Here is a 20,919-nt window from a genome sequence, read left to right on the forward strand (position 1 = left end):
AAACACCATCCCTGATGAAGAGGGGGAAAGATCAGAAATAAAATCAGACTTCAATCAGGTAAATGTTCAGGTCAGGACAAATTGACCCAAGGAAAATCAGGGAAGAGTCAATGAACAGCGCTTTTCATGCAAGGGATCTATGAAGAAGGTCACAAGCTATTCCTAGCCAAGACCCCACAAGGCAATTGGGCAAATCTGTGTAACACTTCAGTTTATAGGCTCTGGATGGGAATAACTAAATATATTTACAGGCATCACTTGTGGATTCTGGACTCCTTCGTTCTTATTTTCAAAGTAGTCAGATGCCAATGATGCCGCAGTCTAGTACATGTAATGATAGACCTAAGAGCTAAATTTTCTTTTCAGCTTTAATTAGTACATTGTGATTGTTATTAAACCTGACTGGGAGATTTGGCCAGAGTCAAACACAAACAAGACAAATAAAACTTTAGACAGCACAAAGAGGAGAATCTACATTAAAATGATGAGTTCCTTCTTGGCCTGAAAATAATCACTGTGCCTCTTTCCTTTAATAGGCTATGATTAGTAAGATCTTTGAAACGGAAAAATAATATCAATGCATCCATTCATAATATAACTAGTCTTTGCAGGTTTCTTTCAACTTCTCTTTCAATTGGGCTAGAATATAAAGTCTTTTTGCAACGTTAATTTTATGGGTGGAAAGATAAATTTACATTTTGGCTTAAATTCAATGAACAATAATACACATTGCTATCTGTATCCACCAGGACTGCATGAATGCATGGGCACGTGGCTGAAGGCTCATGTTAGATGTTTATAAGCCTGTGTTCTCAGTGAGCAATACCCAGTTTCTATTCCATCTCGGCTTTTGTGTAGTGGCTAAAATAAACGTAAGATCCTTTTCATTCACAGTTGTAGTTTAGTTCGATGTGAATCATAGGTATCTCTAGCTGCGACTAACAAAGAACAGCATTCCCTGATACCCCAGCAGTTAGATCTGTGGCCCCCACGTCAAAGCTGGCCAGCTGCATGTTTTTGAATATCCAGCCAGCTAAAAAAGGTTTCACATGTGTAAGAAGTTGGAAAAAATGAAAACAAGAATATTGTTTCATGATACATGAAAATTATATAAATTCAAATTTCAATGTTCGTAAATAAAGATTAGTTGAAACACAGCCAAGTTCATTTACATATTTTCTACAGTTGCTTTTATTAAAATGATTTTGTTTATTTCTTTTTAGACAAAGGGGAAGGGAGGAAGAAAGAGAGGAAGAGAAACATCAATGTGTGGTTGCTTCTTCTGTGCCTCCAGCTGGGAACTGGCCCTCAACCCAGGCATGTGCCCTGACTGGGAATCGAACTGGCAACCCTTTGATTCACAGCCTGGCACTCAATCTACTGAGCCACACCAACCAGGGATACAGTTGCTTTCATATTGCAGCCTGAGTTGAGTAGTTAGAACAATGACTGTATGGATTTCAAACCCACGAATATTTACTATCTGACCATTTATAGAAAATGTTTGCTGGCCCTTATAACACAAGGCACAACATATATGGTATAGTTTTTATGTGAATACCTACTGCTAACTGTGAATCCTATCTTACAATTCCTTCTTTTTTAAAATATGAATTTTGAAGTGACTAGAGTAAGAACAAAGTGTATGTATAGCAAATCTAGATTATTGAGTGAATTGAGAAATTGAATAAGCTATAAGCTAGAATTTTATTTAAACAGTATATGTTAAATTAACTCACAACCTTAAAAAAACTTGAGTAATAATGGTTTTATCAATCCCTTTATTTCCAATGAAACAATGTTTATTCAAATGCCTATTTTGTGCAAGACTCTAGAAAACACGGTGGAAAACAAAAGGATGAGTAAGACACAGATCAAGCCACCAAGGTCTTTAAATTCCAGAAAAATAAAAGATTAGATAAGTGTGGTGATCTAAAATCAGATTAAGTAACGAACTGAAGAAACACAAGTTCTGGGAAATTCACTGTGTGTTTCATGGGTTTAGGATATTCATCCCTGATTAACAGTTTCTGTAGAAGTAAACAAATAAAGAAGCTCTTTTCTGATTCATAAGAAGAAAAAGTAACCTAGGAGGCCATAGAGTTTTTATTAAAGAGATTTTAAGAGTCCATATTGTTCCTCATTTTAAAATAAAGTGACTTTTGCAAATACCTGGTTTTATATTAAGTAAAATGGCTGGAGTCTTTGCCTCTGTCTTCTTCATCTAGACTTACGTAGAAAATGATATTACAAAGGACTGAAGTATAATGTTTGTGTGTGGCTGGGCATAAACACTTTTCTAGACTCCTATACAAAAATTGGAGCCTACTAAATTAGGGTGAATACATTTCTCAAATTTTCCTGGGAGCACCTCTATTCATTAAATAAAAATTACTGTAAGCTTCCCCCTTATTTCTGAAAAGTCTTGCTTTGGGGGATAAATTATATGGTCACCCTAATCATTACAGCAACATTTTTGAAAGTGGATGGTTTTAACTCCAGAAATGTAATGTTCAATATCACATTTTTATTGCTATTCATGCATTTGGTGGGTTTCTTTTAGTTTTTTAAAAAGAAAAAATTATTATAGTAGAAGAAGACTTTAGTTCCTCGTCAAAGTAGGAAAGTCTTTGAACTACCTTAAACCAGGATTCAATACAGCACAACATTAGAAGTCACACTAATCGTCTTTCAAATTCTGCCACAACGTAGTGTTATTGTTGTGTGTTGACAGATGGCTGTGTGTTGGTGACATGTGTCCAAGTGCACATATACTTTTCCCTGTGTTCTATTAAAAAGGATATCAGAAAGTATGGCTAGGGATTATATTACTTGTCTATATTTCTAGTGAAAATTAAATCATTTCCTTTTTTCATGGGCGTACTTAAAAATTCTTAATTTATATGTGAAATAGGTCTTTATTTTACTGTTTGAACCATCTAAATTTGTCTCTTAGCTTCAATGTGGCAAGTCCTTGAATCATATTTTTCTATCATGATTGTGTAATTTCAAAAGCAAGTAGAAGAAATTTACATAGTATTTTGGGTATATACAATATTTAGGAAGCATTAAATGCTTTATTTACTTATTTATTTATTTATTTTTAAAGCCTTTATTTATTTATGCTTAGAGGAGGAAGGAAAGGAGAGGAGACAAATATCAATGTATGGTTGCCTCTCGTGAGTCCCCTGCTGGGAACTGGCCTGCAACCCAGGCATGTGCCCTGACTGGGAATCGAACCACGATCCTTTGATTTGCAGGCCCATGCTCAATTCACTGAGCTACACCAGCCAGGGCTATATTTAAATAGACACCATTTAAGTTAGGAGTATTTAAAATTTAATTTAATATGAAGTAACAAATCTTATTAGTTGAACATCTGGAGCTGAAGAGACACTGGAGTCCAGACTATACTGTTTATAAACTAAATCCCTTTGTGTAAATCATCACTTCATCAGAGGTTTTGGTTCCTCCTCCCCAATGTTAAATAAGTGCTACCTATGAAGAAGGCTGTTGTCACAAAATACTATAGGGAGATGCTTGGTAAACAGAAGATACTCAATAAAAGTACTGATCTTTGCATCCCGTTACAAATAGTGCCCATGCCCACACTTCCATGTACACTCTCCGTCCAGTTTTTACCTAGTGTTTTAGGAAAATAGTTCCATTATTTCTTTTAATTAAGCCAGCTTGAACTAAATTGAATCTTAATATTATATTTTCTATGACTAAAAGGGTTTATTAAGCAAATTAATGCTGTCCATGTAACATTAGGATGCCTTGTAAAGAAAATATTAAAATATTAATCATTGCACCTAACTTCAGAAGGCTCTTTCGAGATCGTGTCTACCTACTTTGTTTTATAGATGAAGAAATAATGGTGAAATAATCTTTCCAAAATCATTTTGCCAAATCACTCCTGTCTTAATGAATTTTGTATGTACTGTAGGCAGGTCTTTTTAACCCTGTGAGATAAAAAAGAAAACAAAGAGTGGGAAACAGTAAATTTGGAAGACTGCAGTGAAGCTCAAAATAGGCTACAGGATTTGAATATGCACTAAAATATTTAAGTTACAAAACGAATATCTTAGTGCCAATAAACGACGCATTTCCCTACTAGGTAAATTCTCCACTGGACTTATTAAAGCAAGCTACTCTCTTAGGCTGAAAAGAAGGTGTGCTAAATCTTTGCCAGTATTCCAGATGCTTGTCATATAAATAGATTAAACAGGACCCTGTACATTGGCCCTCAACTGTGTACTTCTTTCTTCAAGGCAGTTTGGGGTCATTCACTCAAAAGGCCAGCCTCGATTTTCTACTCATCCGCTAGCTTCGGATATAGCTGAAATGAGCAAATATTTAGACATTTAAAGCCTTCCTGCTCTACATAAGCCACAAAGTATGCCCGACATCTGCCAGCCACAGATAAGATAAACCTGGGGCCAGGAAAAACACCCCCTACCCACTGGTGCACACTGTTGCCCTTCAGATGTCCCCAGACATTCCTTGCCTTCTTCTCCTCTGAGCGGTGGCCTCTGAAAGGTCACCAGGATTGCGCCTCACATGAGCTTCAAAGTGGCATCAAAATAAAGCTTATCATGTGCTGTTGCTCCCTCCTGCCTGACCTTTGACCTTGGTTCGTCCCCAAGCCCCTTTACCTGCAGAGTCACAATTCAAAACACAACCTTTTTAACTTATTGGAATTAATTATATTTTCTTTTTTTAATACGTGGAACCAGGTAAGCCTAAACAAAAAGTCATAGATCACATATTTCCCCTGTTTCTGTGAATACGTTCATCCTCCAGTTAAAGGAAGAAATTTGGTGTGATGCAACTGGATTGAGTAATTAACAAAGAAGGAGCAACAATGTCCTTGTCTCATAAAGAGAATGTTAGAGATGTAGAATGATATCCCACAACATAATTCTTATACCACCACTAACCCATTTGGTGTCCTTGAAGAATATGGAATTGAACAATCCTGTCAAGATAGTATAAGGAAAAGGGAGTGATCTCCTCCCTAAGCCCCTAAACAAATCCTGCATTTTTTTTTTAGTATCAGAATCAGACTGAAAAAATTCTCATCAATCTCTCCACATTGAATAAGTTTCATCCTACATGTTACCTCCCTTGGAAATCATCCCAGAAGCACTTTCGAGTACCCTAGTCTTAAGTTCCTACCCTACGTTTCTCATTGATTATAACACATTAACATTTTTAATTAGCTATTTTCCAGCTTTTCACCCTAATTGTTAAATTCAGTAAAGTCAATGGTTATGCCTTCTATCTCTTTATTCTTATGATATTACATTTCCTTTTATTGTTTCTGGCACAGAGGACTTTCTTTTCTTGCTTTAGTGTTCAGTTTAATGAACTGATTCCCTTTATTTTTCCCTTTTCTCAATTAAATTGAGTTCATTCCTTAGACTTATTCAATCATCAGGCAATTGGGCAAACACAGTGCCCATTGCAGTTAGAGTGGATGAGTAGGAATCCACAGAATATCCTAAATTTTGAGATAATTAAGTTTAAGTAGAATTTTCAAGGCTTGATCAGTCATAGCTTTCAGTAAAGATTTTGATACTACATTATGAGTCAGTATCAGTGACTCTGAACAAGAGTTATGACGTCACAACAAGAACATCAAGATAATTAAGGAACGCGCTTAAAAAAGCAACAGGATTGGAATAATGTGACTTTGGAGAAGAATTGAATCATTATACAGAAAAATGTATAACCAGGGAAATACAAAGATTCTGTACTAGTTAAATACAGCTATCACTTGGCTAGTCTTCCTGGGTCTGAATTACTTAAAGGTCTTTTTGTCTCTTCCTCCAAGTTGACTTTTCTGTTCCTATGCCACATAATTCTGCGACTCAGTAACCCTTGTGACCCACCACTGATTATAGAACAGTTCATAGAAGACTTTCCCCAGCCCACCTTTCAGGTTCTAACTCACTGTATCTTTGACTGAAAACCGAAGTTGCCATTTCTTTGTACTTTGTAAGTGATGAAGTGTAATCGTATGTATAAGTCCCTTTTGGTTTTCCAGATTTGTGCGTGTGTTGTGTGTGAAGAACACAAGTATTTACGTCTTTAAAATGCAAATTTCATTTTTAATATCAAAACCTTTCTACTTTTAAAAAATTTAAAAAGGAGGTAACTTTGGAATTTAGAGTATTCATTTGATAGGCCTGTTACAATTAATCAATCACATATATAGAAAATATATAATTGCAAATATTCATATTAATATACCTCCTATTTGAACATCCATTTTAGGATATTTTTACTTATTTTGTAATATAACCATGCACATTTCCAACAGTGAAAATTAATTTCAGGCTTTCAAATACTGGACTATCTCTATGGAAAAAAAATCTTTATTTGCCGTGGAGAAGTCTTTTTAAAATTGAAGTGTGTACATGTCTGCAAGTTGTAAATGCCCTTTTTAATGTCTAAAAAGAAACGTTCCAGAATCTGAGGGTATTTGCATTTGCTTTTTTACTAATGACCTCATTTTTCACTCCTGCAGGTAACATCTAGAATAATTCCATCACTGTGATTCATTGAGAGAGATATACTTAATCACATGTTGTATTAACAATTTTTTGTTTCACTTTATACCTTAGTGATTTTAAGAGGTCAACATTAATCATTTTGTATCTTGTTGGGCAACACTTCTTCAAGAAAAGCTAAAAATTGAATTGATTTCTCATCTTTATTAAGACATAAGCATGCTGGTTTTGGGCAATGGGTTATGCCTGTCTCCCACCTGCATTTACTTCTTAGTGTTTTCTTCTGTGCAGTAGGCAGAAAAGAATTCTGCATTCTCTGTAGATATTGACAGGTTAGAGATCATCTGCAGACTATTCTGGATGACTAAGTTTTCAATTCGTCATCAAGACTAATATAAGTCACATATGGAGACACATATAAGAGAAATGGTTAAGTAAGTCAAAGAAGTTTGAAATGAGAGGAGAATAATTAAGGGAGACATGGTAATTTTGTGAAATATTTGTGAACCAGGTATTTAGAACCAGGTATTCGGTACCAGAGGGTTGAACAACAGGATTGGGAGAGATGTTCAAGGAGATGCTAAGCTACAGGGGAACAGAGCACACCCCCAAAGGTGAAATCCTCCCAAATTTTAAAATGCAGCTGAATCATAAGGGTATTTCCTTAAAATGAAGATTGTGATTCAGTAGGTGTTGGGTGAGACCTGAGATTCTGAACATCTCACAAGCTCTTGGAGGTTACTATGTTGCCGTTCCAGAGAGAACTCTGAGTAATAATAGGGCCTTGGATAGCCGCCAACGAATTGCTACCTGTGTTCACCTAACGGTGGTCTGCATCAGGGCATACATAGTTAGAAGCATCTCTTGAAGACCAGCACTCTCTGATGGAACCTGCCCAGAATGAAAGTTCCATTGACAAACTTCCAGGGAAGCCTGAGGGGCCCTTGAGGAAATTCATAATCAGGAGAAATCAAAGGCTTGCTCGCTTTTGCTTGAGGAGATTGAAGGAGTAACCAAGATGAGAGAGAGTTCATGATGGTTATTTCAAGGATAAGCAGAAACTCGCAGCTAGGTTTTGAGTGATACTGATTCAAACAAGCTGGATATCCAGGCAAACAGAGAAAACAGGAGTGGCCACAGCATCTGACCAAAACAAACGAAACACGTAGACGATCTTGGACACAGTCAGGTGACCTCAGTATTCAATGGGGAAAAGAGGGATTAAAAAGCAGCTCCGCGACAAAATGCACTGGATGACCATCAAATGGCAGGGTCTACATTTTGGAGCGTTTCCCAAAATTGATCGATCCCCTCCCTCCCACGCCTCATTTTGGTTCTCTGACGAATTATATTACTATTGGACCTTCTCTCTCTTTCATTTTTTGTACATCAGACATTTATTACAACAAATTGGTGACGTGATAAACACAGTGCGTACATGGCCTGGGTATCGGCTGCAATCACGACAGAGCTCAGTCTCTCCGGGCGGAGAGAAATGGAGGCGCAAACTGTGGAGACATGTTTATATAGGGAGTGTGTGTAAAAGTGGCAACAAAACAGCTTTTAAAATTATAGGGTCTCATTTAGCTCTCACTTTTATGTGAAACGCGGTATGCTTTTATTTTCGTAAGATTTCTCATAACTAGGCAGGGCCATGGAAGGACAAGAAGGCAGGAAGCTGCCCTTAAGTGTTCAGTTCTTCTAAGTTGAGAGAGCCATAGACCACACGAAGACAAAGGGACAATGGGTTGAGGTCACAGTGAGGAGACAGTCATCTGTAAACCAAGGGAGGAGTCCTCAGGAGAAATCCAGACTGCCAGCACCTTGACTTTGGTTTTCTAGTGTTCAAAACTTTGATAAAATTATTTTTTGTTTTTAAGCTGTGGTATTTGGGCATCCCTAGAAAATTAATATACTATCCATTCCTGGTAACACTGATAAACCTTTCACATATTATTATAAAAATAAGTAATGTAGAAATAAAGAAATATGGTTTTAATATATTTTCAAAAATATTTTAAGTCAATAGGTTTTAATTTTAAAAATTAAAATTTTAAGACTATTTGTAATTTTAAAACTAGGTTTTTAATTTTAATGACATTTAAAATAAAATATCATATACAAAAATTAGCATGGAGCAATAGATGTCAATATTGTTTTGTACCTAATTATACTACTTGGCACATCAAAATCAAATATTTGTTTAATTACCCTCTGGTTCTATTGCTTTTTTTACCTTTCTTTTAATTTTTGACACTATTATATATCTCACGGTGTATATCTCTCTATTCCATACACATATATGTATATTTCATATATATACATCCAGAAATATATAAACACAGAGTGTGGGCTGCACTGGTGAAAACAGTTTAAACTCAGCTTTGGAGAAGTGGATTATTTTTAATTCCACATAATTAAAATGAGCGAGTGCGGGTACCAAATGTTGACATAGTCTAAGTTAAAGCAGGGATTGAATGCAACATACATATTTTTGTATATAGCCTGAAATCAAATGTGAATTGAAAGGATGCTCTGTTTTTAACTAAGATCGAGCCTGACCAAGTGTTCATACAGCACAGGATTTACTGAGCTTTTTTTCATCATTTACCCACACGCGTCCTGAATAAATGACACTGTTGCAATTCCATTAATCAATCTAAACACTCACATAACTGAACACTGTCAAAAAACAAAACCAAAAACAACTACCACTTATTTTCCCATTCCTGACTTGTTTGGTGTTAATTCTCGGAGTTGTATAAGAAGAAAAATGTTTCATAAAACCTGAAATTGACAGTTTGGAGTTTCATGACAGTTTGTTTCTGTTTTGTTGAAAGGTAAAGAAGTCTTTGCTCCTCTACAATTTTTCACCTTTTTTGTTGTCCAAGTAAAATACCCATGACAAGTTCAAATAAATCCAAGGAAACACTTTATTAAAAATAAAAAGTCTTTTTAATATAAATTTGTGATGTTTGGAAGCAAAGTTTTGGGTAAATTTATCCCACATAGAATAAAATAAAATTCTGGTCTGAGCTGTGTTAATTACCTCAATTGCAAACCTCAATAGGATCAATTCTGAATAGTCTCTGATATTAAAGTTTACTGTAATGCAGCATTCAAAATGCAAAATATTGGAGGCACAGTATGCCACTTTTAAGCTAAATGTCCCTTCTACTTCCATACTTGGATACCCCAATTTGGATTCCATAACTATATTAACAAATACACAGGAATGTTTAAAAAAACAGTTAGCAATTTTACTGACCATGAAGTAAATTATATTACAAAATCAGTAATATAGATCTTTAGTTGTGCATGGTATTGAGATGATTCAGGATGTTAGCTACTACCAGTTTTCTAAGGTTTCCTTCCCACAAATTTATTTTTGGCAGAAAACACACATTTCCCTTAACAGACAAAAGACAGAAATATGGAGCTGTGTCACTAAAAGTCATATGTATTTCTTCTTTTGATTATAAATAAACTCCTCATTAAGGTTCTATACATGTTTATTCCTTCCTTAAAGGATCGTTTACAAGAATTTACAGATAGCTCCAAGGGTATTTCTCTAACTTTGTCAGGGAATTTGCTCCAGAGAAAAAATTGAACTGTTACACTGATCTGACATTATAATAAACAGTGTTATATTTGACTTTGTTTGGTAGTAATGGGTCACCATTCATTGGTCAACCAACGTAAATGAGATCCTTCAGCAAAGTGCCTAACAGAGTACAACCCGGGATAAAATTTGATCTCTGTTTAAAGGTACATTTAAAAAGAAAACTCCTTTCCTTAAGCCCTTTTAAACAACTAGCCAAAGTGTGTGTGCCTCTAGGCTGCATTATCATATTCAGGCATTCAGTACACACATCACATTACCTTCCAAACATGACACTTCTCCTGGCGCTTACTAAATAAGTGAAATCAGTGTATCTTTTTAATGTAAAGGATCCCAACCAAATGCAAAGGTTTCGCTTAATCAAATATCAAATTTATACAAAGTAAATAATGTGCTACTCAGTTTCTGCATTTCAGTGGGTGTGCACTAGACACTTAAAAGTATTCATAGTTATAAAAATTCAAAGATAGCCGTGTAGTTTCCATCTTAATTCAATCAAAACGAATTTGTATTTCAAAGGACGCGATGGACTGCAATTATAAAGTTGTTTGATGCTGGTGCTCGGAGATGCAGCTGCATCACTAAAATGTAGCGTCTGGCTCTTGAGTTTTCCGAGGCAACCAGGGAGATCTCTGAAGGACACCACAGGAATGGAAAAGTCGCAAGTGCGCTGCTGCAGAAATGAATGCAAATGGTATCTCCATTCACTTCATTCACAGCAATCTGTCACCTTTTAGTTTCTCTCTGCAGACAGAAATAGGGGATAATACTGGAAATAGTAATGCCTAAGTGGACAGGGGCTGACCATTAAAATGTTTACCATTTCCAGAATGATGCCTGCAGATGTTACAAAATTGAAACTGGATAGGTGTTAGAATTGCTGCCAGTTTCTATTCATTTGAATGGCAGCAGCCCAGAACTCTGTTTTATGGTTTCGTGTGGAGGGGCAATCCACTGTCTTTGTTCCCTCCTATTTGGGATCAAATAGCATCTCTGTGAGGGTTGCATCCCTGTGGTAAGCAGCAATGGAAAGCAATACGATGAGGGTTGAATGTCAAGCTTATTTCCAAATTCAACTCCTTTACAATTGCAGAGCTGACTTAGAAATTGAAATCCCAGTATGTAATTGATTTTTTAAAGTTCTGAATAGGAAACACTTCCTCCAAAATATCAAAAAGACTCACAGGAAATGAAAAGGAGCAGACGAGAAAAATAATAGATGTGTTTGTATCATTTGGAATTCTTTTCTTAAAATGTAATCTCTGTTATAGAATCTCCATGCTCCTGTCCATGTTGTCTGGGTGCCAAGTAACCAGCATTTACATCCTGGTTTGTGCAAGTAATTTTGTCAGCAGTTTTTCATAAATGGGGAAACTGAAGCACAGAAAAGTTAAGTATATTTTTTTCCCAGATTCACATACTTTGTTAGCCTGAGGTTATAAAAGTGGGGTTTTTTTTTTGAGACAATAACCTACCTGGCTTTGAATGTTGCGATTAACATAAAGCTCATAACATAGTCATATTTGTTTTAGAAAGAAACAAATTTCTCTAAAATATAGTGATTTTAATATTAAAAGAAATGCAGAATATTACTCCCAAGCTTATTTTAAAAAATAACAGAATATTATACCGAGAAAACAACTCTTACTGATTCTTATTTCCATAGGAAAATCAGACTGTGTGTAAGTGGCTGCACGGTTTCTCCCCAGTCTTTATTTAGTAAGACATTCTAGACAGTGGATTGAGCACAGGCCTGCGAACCAGAAGATCGCGGTTTGATTCCCCATCAGGGCACATGCCTGGGTTGCAGGCCAGTTCCCAGCAGGGGCCAGTTCCCAGCAGGAGATGCACCAAAATCAACCATACATTGATATTTCTCTCCTTCTCTCCTTCCCTTCCCTTCTAAAGATAAATAAATAAAAATTTTTAAAAAATTTAAAAAGCCATTCTAGAAAGGGCTGTCTAATGCGTGCTGGTTTGTAGCTCCCCTTATCTCAGGGGAGTCCATTCCAACGTCCCCAGTGGACGTCAGGAGCGGCAGAGATCAGAAGCAGCAGAGAGCACTGAATGTTATATAGACTACACTTCTTCCCTATATGTATATATTTATGCTTAAAATTTACTTTATACATTAGGCATAGTAAGAGATTAACAACAATGGCTAATAATGAAATAGCATTAATTGTCACAATCCACTGTAATACTAATAGTCATGGGAATGGTTTTGGGACCATCACTAACTAAAATAAAGGTGACTTGAACACAAGCACTAGGGTATCCAGACAACCCATCTGGCAGCGGAGATGGCTTCTCAGTGACCAAGAGTCTGGGGGTTTCTGCAGCATGAAAATGCTGAACAACAGGACGATTCAGATTCTGGGCGGGACAGAGTGGGATGGCACCAGGTGCTAATAACACAAGAAAATAGCACCATTTAAAACTTATGAGTTGTTTACTTCTAGAATTTTCTAAGTAATATATTCGGACCCAGCTGACCAAAGGTAACTGAAACCATGGCAACCAGAACTGCCCCCTAAAGGTTGACTACTGTGTTTTTGGCTGGGTTATCAAAGGGTTCCACAAGGTGAACTCCAGTAATCAGTCCTCAGTCCTCGCCCTACTTGGCAGAGCTGGAGTTGACTCAGTGGGCCACGTTCTCCTTCTCCAAGCAGCTGCTCACAGTGTTTGAGGACATCGCAGCTCCTCCCAGTTCTTCTGTATCACGGCGGGGGTGGGGGGGATGTCCTTCTGCGAGCTCTCCTTGAGCTCCTTCCCTTTCACTGCTCCAGCCTCTAAACAGCTGAGTGGCCTAACGTTTTCCTTTTTCATTACTTTACATGCCACCTATCTATTGAAGAGACCTTATTTTTTCCCCTCTAAAATCTGGGTATCTCCCATTAACTCCAGATTTGCGTATATAATTACCTGCTTGACAATTCCACTTGGAGTTCTGCACAGAAATCAGCCCAAAGTTCCTGTGCACAATGTTTGGAAAGTCCAAAACTCGGAACGCCGGAGTGTGGAAAGAAGAAACCGTTATTGATCGAGAAGGCATTGGCTGAGTAGATAAGAGATCTAATCTTCAAATCTACCTTACCAAAGTACGGAGTTCAGGCTTCTTTTATGTCAAGGGAAGGGGGAGAGAGAGACTGTTTTTGTAAACTGAGGCTGCAGGTACGGTTCCTCTCATCTAGCACGTCTGTGTGCAGGAATGGAGCAGTTGTGAGTAACAGGGAGTCTGATAGGCAGAGAGAGGGTTTCACTCTATTACGAAGTGCAAATCTAACATGCCTAAGATCCAAACCCAAATCTTATCTCTCTCCCTTTCCCACTGATGCTGATGCTGTTTCCCCCTCATGGTGGTGTCTTTATACTCTTAGACATCCATGTCTTACCTTGGTATCACTCTCTCCTTCTTTCTTCTCTCTGTTATCCATTGGCACAATCAAGGTCTGACTAGAAAAAGTCCAACCATTGTTAATATGAGAATGGTTTGCATGACATCAATGTAACCTGGCACCCAAGGAGAGTGGACTCGGATGGCCATGCTTGAACCGTGACGACTTCACTGTACTAGTCAGTGGGGATTGGTAGATGCCATGGACCGAGCATGTGTGCTGTGTGGCACATTCAATATCACATTCAAAATGAGCAACTAAGGCAATGAAACTGCATCGAATTTCATGATAAACTGGAATGTTCCTCCACAGAAACTATTCGGATGATGCAGAAGGCTGCAGCTGTGGGCAACTGGTGACTGGCAGCTTCATCACCACAACACACCTGCTCATGCATCACATCTCCTGCAGAGATTCTTGGTGCAACATCAAATCACCTAGGTCACTCCGCCCCCGACAGCCCAGATCTGGCACCCTGTGACTTCTGGTTTTTCCCCAAACTAAAATAATATTTGAAAGGGAAGAGATTTCAGACCTCTGATGAGATTCGGGAAAATATGAGGGGGCAGCTGATGGTGATTGGGAGAACTGTGTGAGGTCCCAAGGTGCCTACTTTGAAGGGGACTGAGGTGTCATTGTCCTATGTACAATATTTCTTGTACCTTGTATTTTCTTCAATAAATGTATCTATTTTTTCATAGTATGTGGCTGGATACTTTCTACACAGACCTTATATATTATTTTTGTGCCTGCTTGTAACTTTTGGTTATAAACATTACATTATTTTTACATAAAATATTCCTAGTGCTATGTCTGTGCATATTGACTTGACACACAAAAAATGCAATTGATGTTAAAGGTAAGTCCCCTGGTCTCCCCTTCTAGGCAGACTTCTATTCTTAACCCTTCTCTGTAAATAGTGTGGAGCACAGAAGGCTACTCTAAGTATTAAGAGCCTCAGTATTTAATGAAAATATATATGTCTAGGTCTTGGAGAAGAATACAAAAATAATAGGTCCTTTTAAGATAATTAAATAAATTTCTGTTTTTTTTTTCTATCAGGTAAAATTTAAAAAGGAAATTGAGCCATTATCATCCTCAAGATTATTGATGATATAACAAAGATTGCAAATCCAAACTGTTCTAAATTAAAAATAATGATATAAAAAGAAACAACAAAAACAGCACGGTCAAATGGAAATAAGATAAGTCACGAATGTGGAAAAGTTAGGAGGAAAAAGTTAGAATGGAGAACTAGAATGTTTTTTGAAAGGAAGCTTGGGAAGGGTTTTATGCTGTATCTACAAGTCTGGGAAGAATAACAGGATCTTCCTTCTTTCCTTCCTTCCTCCCTCCCTCCCTTCCTTCCATCCCTCCTTTCTTCCTTCTTTCCTTCCTTCCTTCCTTGTCTCATGTATTTGGTGTGCAAAGAGTAAAATGTTGCAAAAATAATTCCCATTTGGTGGCGTAAATTATTTCAAAGACATAGCAGCTTGAGAATAAAAATTATTTTTCTCGTTTCTTTCTCTACTCTGATGTTCAGCTGTTTAGTGAATGCAATATGAATTTCGGTTGGGTCTTTGTTCATGTAATCTTTGAATCTTAAAATGTATGTCAAGAATCTGCAAGATTCTAATTTTAAACTGTCTTCAAACATTATACACAAAGCAAATGTAAGCATTGCTTTGACTAATAGGCAACATTTGCCAAGGTGTATTTTTTTCCTTCCTAACTGCTTCTATAGGCTTGGGCAGGTAATCAAATTCTGACAAACACTTTCTCCTGAACCAAAAATAATGAAACAATTACAATACACACAACTCGCCTCCAGATTGCTCCCATTGAACAGGATGAGGTGATTTTTTCCACCATCTGATGTTTTAAGCATCCTTGGATAATTGCTCCATAGACTTATATTTAAATGATCTTTAGAAGATAACACTTTCTAAATCTCCTTCCCAGAATGTTATGCAAGTAGTGTTTTTACATAATCTGCATAAGAATATCGAGCTTCACTAAAAGTTGCTGGATACCAAATGTGATTTAAAATGTTATTAAAAATGCTCAGCTCAATTTGGCAAAAATATGTTTCGTATCTTTTTCATTGATTTGGCATTCATTTCTTTAGTTTCGAAAAACCTGCTTTCCTTGAGACTAAACAGGATCCCTGATTAGAGACACAGTGACATATATGAAATGTTTACCAAGGTGCCTAATGATCTCAGAGATACGCAGCAGTCAACTCTTTGTAGAGTTGATAGAGATGTTACTTTGGAGGAGAGTATTTCCCTTCCTCCTCTGACATAATCACAAACCACTGGAAATGTGTAGTGGCCAGAATAAAGTTTATTACCTGAACATGGCATGAGATAAACATGTAGAAGCTACATGTGGCCTTTCATATATGTTTGTGAACGATGTATCTTCTATAGATATACTGTTGAATTTATTTATCTTAATTGGAAAGTTCAAATTTCAGCTTGTGTGGATCTTAAGGACTGAGTGGTTTATCCATCCAAGGAGGAATTTTACACAATGTTTTGATGATTTTCTACTTCCATGTTAAAGCAGTACTGACCCCCAGTTATCATGCTGAGAACCTCACCTCTGTATGTTCACCCTTCAATCCAGTTTACTGTTCTCACTCTGAAGGTACTCCACTTTTTTCCAAACTATTCTATTGTACTTGATACCAAGAAGGGCAGTAAAATAAAGAAAAAAATATATAGCTCCTCGATTTTTTTTCAAAAAGTATATTGAGTGCTTGTATTTTGCAAAGAAAAGCTTTCGGCCCTGAAGATAACATAATAAATAAAGCTAACAAATTTCCTGGCTTACTAAAGCTTACATTTCTCATGGGGCTGAGAAATAATAAATCTTGTAAAATAAATTCAGTGGATGATAAATGCACTAAAGAAAAATAAGTAGAGTAAAAGGATAAGGAGTGACTAAGAGTGCTGTTTTAGACAAGATTATTTGGAAGGACTTTTGTGGAAAGGAGGTGACATTTCAGCAGAATTCTGACTGACATTTGGGAACTGGCCGAGGGTGTGTCTGCTGGAAGAAACTTTCCCCTAGAGGAAAGAGCAAATGTCTTGAGACAGGACTACTATGATGGTTTAAGTAAAAGAAAAGGGGACCAATGTGGCTAAAGGAGAGAGAGCAATGGGAGGTGATAATGAGACAATCATACAGTGTTTCATGATCCAAGATACGAAAAGATACCAATGCTGTTGTGTTAGCTGTGGACGGGTTTGGGAAATGAAAGAATGGGATCTCAACTTTTACATTCATTGATTCACTGCCGCCCAAATATATCTGATTTAGTTATTGTTATAACACTTTGCAACCTCTACTAGATTAAGAGTAGCCTGTTTTCACTTGTATTCTCATTACATAACATAAAAATTCACAAAATGATGGTGATGATGACAACAATTTACTGGAAATGTCACATAATAAGATAAGGCAACTAAACTAAAACTAATATAAAGCGGTGTTTCATAAAAAGTAAAAATCTAGCATGATGAGAAAAAAACTACCGACTTGTTTAGAAGTTGGTCATTTGGATACCAGAACTAGGGTAGGCCAAGACTGCAGTAGACGGCTGCTAACAATAGGTATAGATAATACATGAATTGGACTTCACTAAAGATAATCTGGGGCATATTGAAGTTTTCAAGACTTTGGATCAGAAACTGATTCTAATCAGGCAATGCCAAGCAGAAATGGTTGGGAACACTCCACCTGCAGGATCTCAGAGAGACTTCTACAGAGGAAAGGCTGAAACAAAGTAAGGGAATTATTGACTACAGCGTAAAGCCTAGTTGTCTGTATGTGATTGGTTGTCCTTATGTTTTCACCCCCTGACCACTCATAGGCTTAGGTTTTGCTTTGCTTATTATGTAGGCCACTGTGTCATCAAAGACACCTCAGGCTAATGGCTTTCTTGTTTAATTAATTTAACACGTTTCTGATCTCTCTACTATTCTATCTACAACCTAAACATCATTATTTTATTTTTATGCTATTTCATTCAGGAAAGAGTTTTATATGATTATAGAAATAAATAGATATAATTGTGAACCTGCATTTGTTTGTATGCAGATAACAACCCATCATGACGAATATTTTTTAAATGCTTTGATCCCATGTCCATTATATTATAGTAGGGTGAGTCCTTCCCTTTATGATACTGCTCTTTGAGAGATAATTGAGAACTGTTGAGTTTGTTTTACGTTCAGAACAATATTGTCAGATGGAAGACATCTGGAGTATATTATCAAGCTCTGCATTACAGATCCCTCTTAAAATATGAAGGTAATTAGGCAAAGAAGATAAAGAAGTAAAAACATGTTTATTAAAATAAGTCTAACAAGAATATGGATGAAATTCTAAGAACAATCTGTTCTAAAACAAGTGTTACTTTCAAATAAAAAAACTTTAAGAGCTTGTGAATTTTAGTGGACTATTCTTAAATAATGTGGTTGGTGACTTTAATGCTAAATGCTAACTTGGTTTTTCACATATACCTCCCCCCAATTGTTTAACCTAGAAGTTTTTATACAGGTCAGCAACTTTTCTGTCTAGGAAATAAAGGGGCATACAGAAGAAAAATTAGAATGTTCTCTTTTCTCATAAGCAAATTATGTTTCACATTTTCCCAATACAATTAACAGAGTCATTTACCTTCTTGGACGTTATTTCAGTGTCTGCAACTTTAATTTATAGGTAACATTATTTTTTAAAAAAGAAATATGCTGCATTTAATGTTATTTTACTAATAGCCACTTGTTAAATGTCTTATGCATTTTTCAGTGATCTAAACTTTTTTCAGTAATTTTTCAAATGGTGGAGAAATCTGTTATTACAAGCATAGGTGGCCATTTATAATACTCAAGCTAAGAAAACTATACTGTTATGTTCTATAGCTGAATAAAATTTAATTGATTTTAAACTAATTTAAAACCATCATTTTGACTGAAGTTCTTTGTACCTCTAATTGCTATATTATATTACTTTGCATTGTAAGTGAATTTATTGCTCTAGAGAATAATATAGAATGGATGTATAGAGCTCCAGTATCATTTTAGATCAAAATAAAAAGCAAAAAAAATATTTGACAAATGTAGAATTTTGACATTAGAGATTGTTTTATACTCCATACTTTGGGATCTATATATGTTAAGAACCACATCTTTTACTGAATGAGGTGGGGCTGGCATAAGTGATGGCTGATGCATGGGTTCATCATGGCTTGTAATAAAGCATGTAAAATTACACATATGGGAAAAGAGTAACAAGAGATAACATTTCTTGAAGCTTGACTACATCAAGGCTTTTAATTTTATAACACATCTTTGGAAATGTGTTACCTGTACAATCCTTGAAATGAATGGTCATGTGCACAGGTGTCTACTTGTTCCAGTAACACTGAAACAAGCTACTTTTTGGGGATGGAGTCCCCAGAGATGACAGGCAAGGTGTCAGATGGGATGGTGCAGGTAACGTCATTGGAGTCTTGGGGCCAGGCAGCCAGAATTTTTAAAAAATTATAAGTATATGATATAAACATATAAATAAACATATTACAAATATGAATAAAACAAAAATATAGTCTGAAAACTTTCTGGGGCTTTCAAAACATTAGAAATTAATAAATTGTTTATGTAGAACAATAGAAACAAAAATACAGATGCAAGTTGTTAGCTTATATAAAAAACATTCTTAATGGAAAGCAAAATAGCAACCCCCTTTCTTAGAAAACCAAGCATTTCATTATAAGAATCACTGAAAATGACTTGATGAAAGGACGCCATTTGAATTTCCTATGACACTGATGATGGTCTTGTATACCATTGGAAATGAAGGGAACTATTCTTCAATAACCTTAATATGTCACTAGAAGCAATACAAGACACAGATAAACCATGAAATAATAACAATTGGAAAGAATGAAGTGAAAAGTAAAAATGAATTCTATTTAAAAATTCTTGAAGGGAAATACGGCCAATACCAACATAATGAGAAAAATAGGGTTTATGGAATTTAAAACAATGAACACAGGAGCATTTATAGTCTTGTGTACTTTTTTCATTAAAAATAAAAAAATGAGAATGAGGGAGTTAAATTCTAGAAATAAAACAACAAAGTACATTGAACAAAAGCACAAGAAAAAAAGGATAAAAGATAAAGCACAACATTAGAGAATGGGTAAAGGATAAGACTATATATATGAAAACCTGTTATTTCTATTTTTTTCAATCAAATCCCTATTCAATTTGAGGAAGAAAAGAGAGACAGACAGGCAGAATGAGAAAGCTAGAATAAAGAAATGTCAAAGGGAAAAATGACCACTCAAATACAGATTTTTTAATCACAAGATTGCAGGACCATCTAAGTAGTTTTGCTAGCCTATTCTAAATGAAGCAAATGATTTCCCAGGGCAAGGGAGTTTATCAAAATTATCCCAAAAAAGTTTTTGTCAAATTTGCATAGAAAAAAATAGAATAGTGAAGAAACTACTGCACACACAAAAGGATGAAGCTCAGATATTTTCACGTAGAAATATTTAAAAACTTCCGAAGGCCTCACAGTCTCAGGCATTCTATAGGCCCTGTGACATCATTCGAATTGCACTGACAAAGGCAACTTTTTCGATAGGTTATTTTGCATTTTGAATGTCATTATTAGTTTTAATATAACCTAATCACACAACATGCATGTCTTTTTTTACATTGGCATATTAACAGAAAAAATATGCTTACAATGTAATTGTAAGAAAAAATCACTATAGCATACAATAGTGAGATCAGCCGATACAAACTCAGAGATGGTGGGAAATGGACCCCCAGGTCCCAGCAAGGGTCATCTCTGTGTATGAGATTATGTGCGGTGTTTATTTTGGTCTTCAGAGCTTCTGCAATGACGAAATTGTTTATATCTATATTTATCAGCTGTATACTTAAATAAACTTTACAATTCTTAGCCCTCAACAGTGACAATCAAAATGAGATAGCCTTCCGCCTAGTAGCAGGATGTCAGCTCAGTTCTTCAACTATCGGAGCAGCATGCATCCCTGCGGAGCCGTCGACCTTTAGTAACCTTTTGATTTCTCCCGCCCTGCATTCGCATCCACCTCTCTGAATCCTGTCTCCGAACCCAAGATCCCATTAAAAAAAAACAAATGAGCTTAAAAAAGAAACAAAATAAAACCTCCCTCACACACACACAGACACAAAACTACAAACACAGTCGGCTTCTAAAGTAGATTAGAATTCTGATGACTGAGAATTTAGGCCTAGAAGAACTCGGTTTACGGTAACATCTCTAAAATGAAAATTCTAATAAGAAATTCCTCTTCTTTCTTTTGAATCTTGTC

The sequence above is a fragment of the Sturnira hondurensis genome, unplaced genomic scaffold (assembly GCF_014824575.4).
Source record: "Sturnira hondurensis isolate 20B ecotype Veracruz unplaced genomic scaffold, ASM1482457v3 Scaffold0010128, whole genome shotgun sequence".
Lineage (NCBI taxonomy): Eukaryota > Metazoa > Chordata > Mammalia > Chiroptera > Phyllostomidae > Sturnira > Sturnira hondurensis.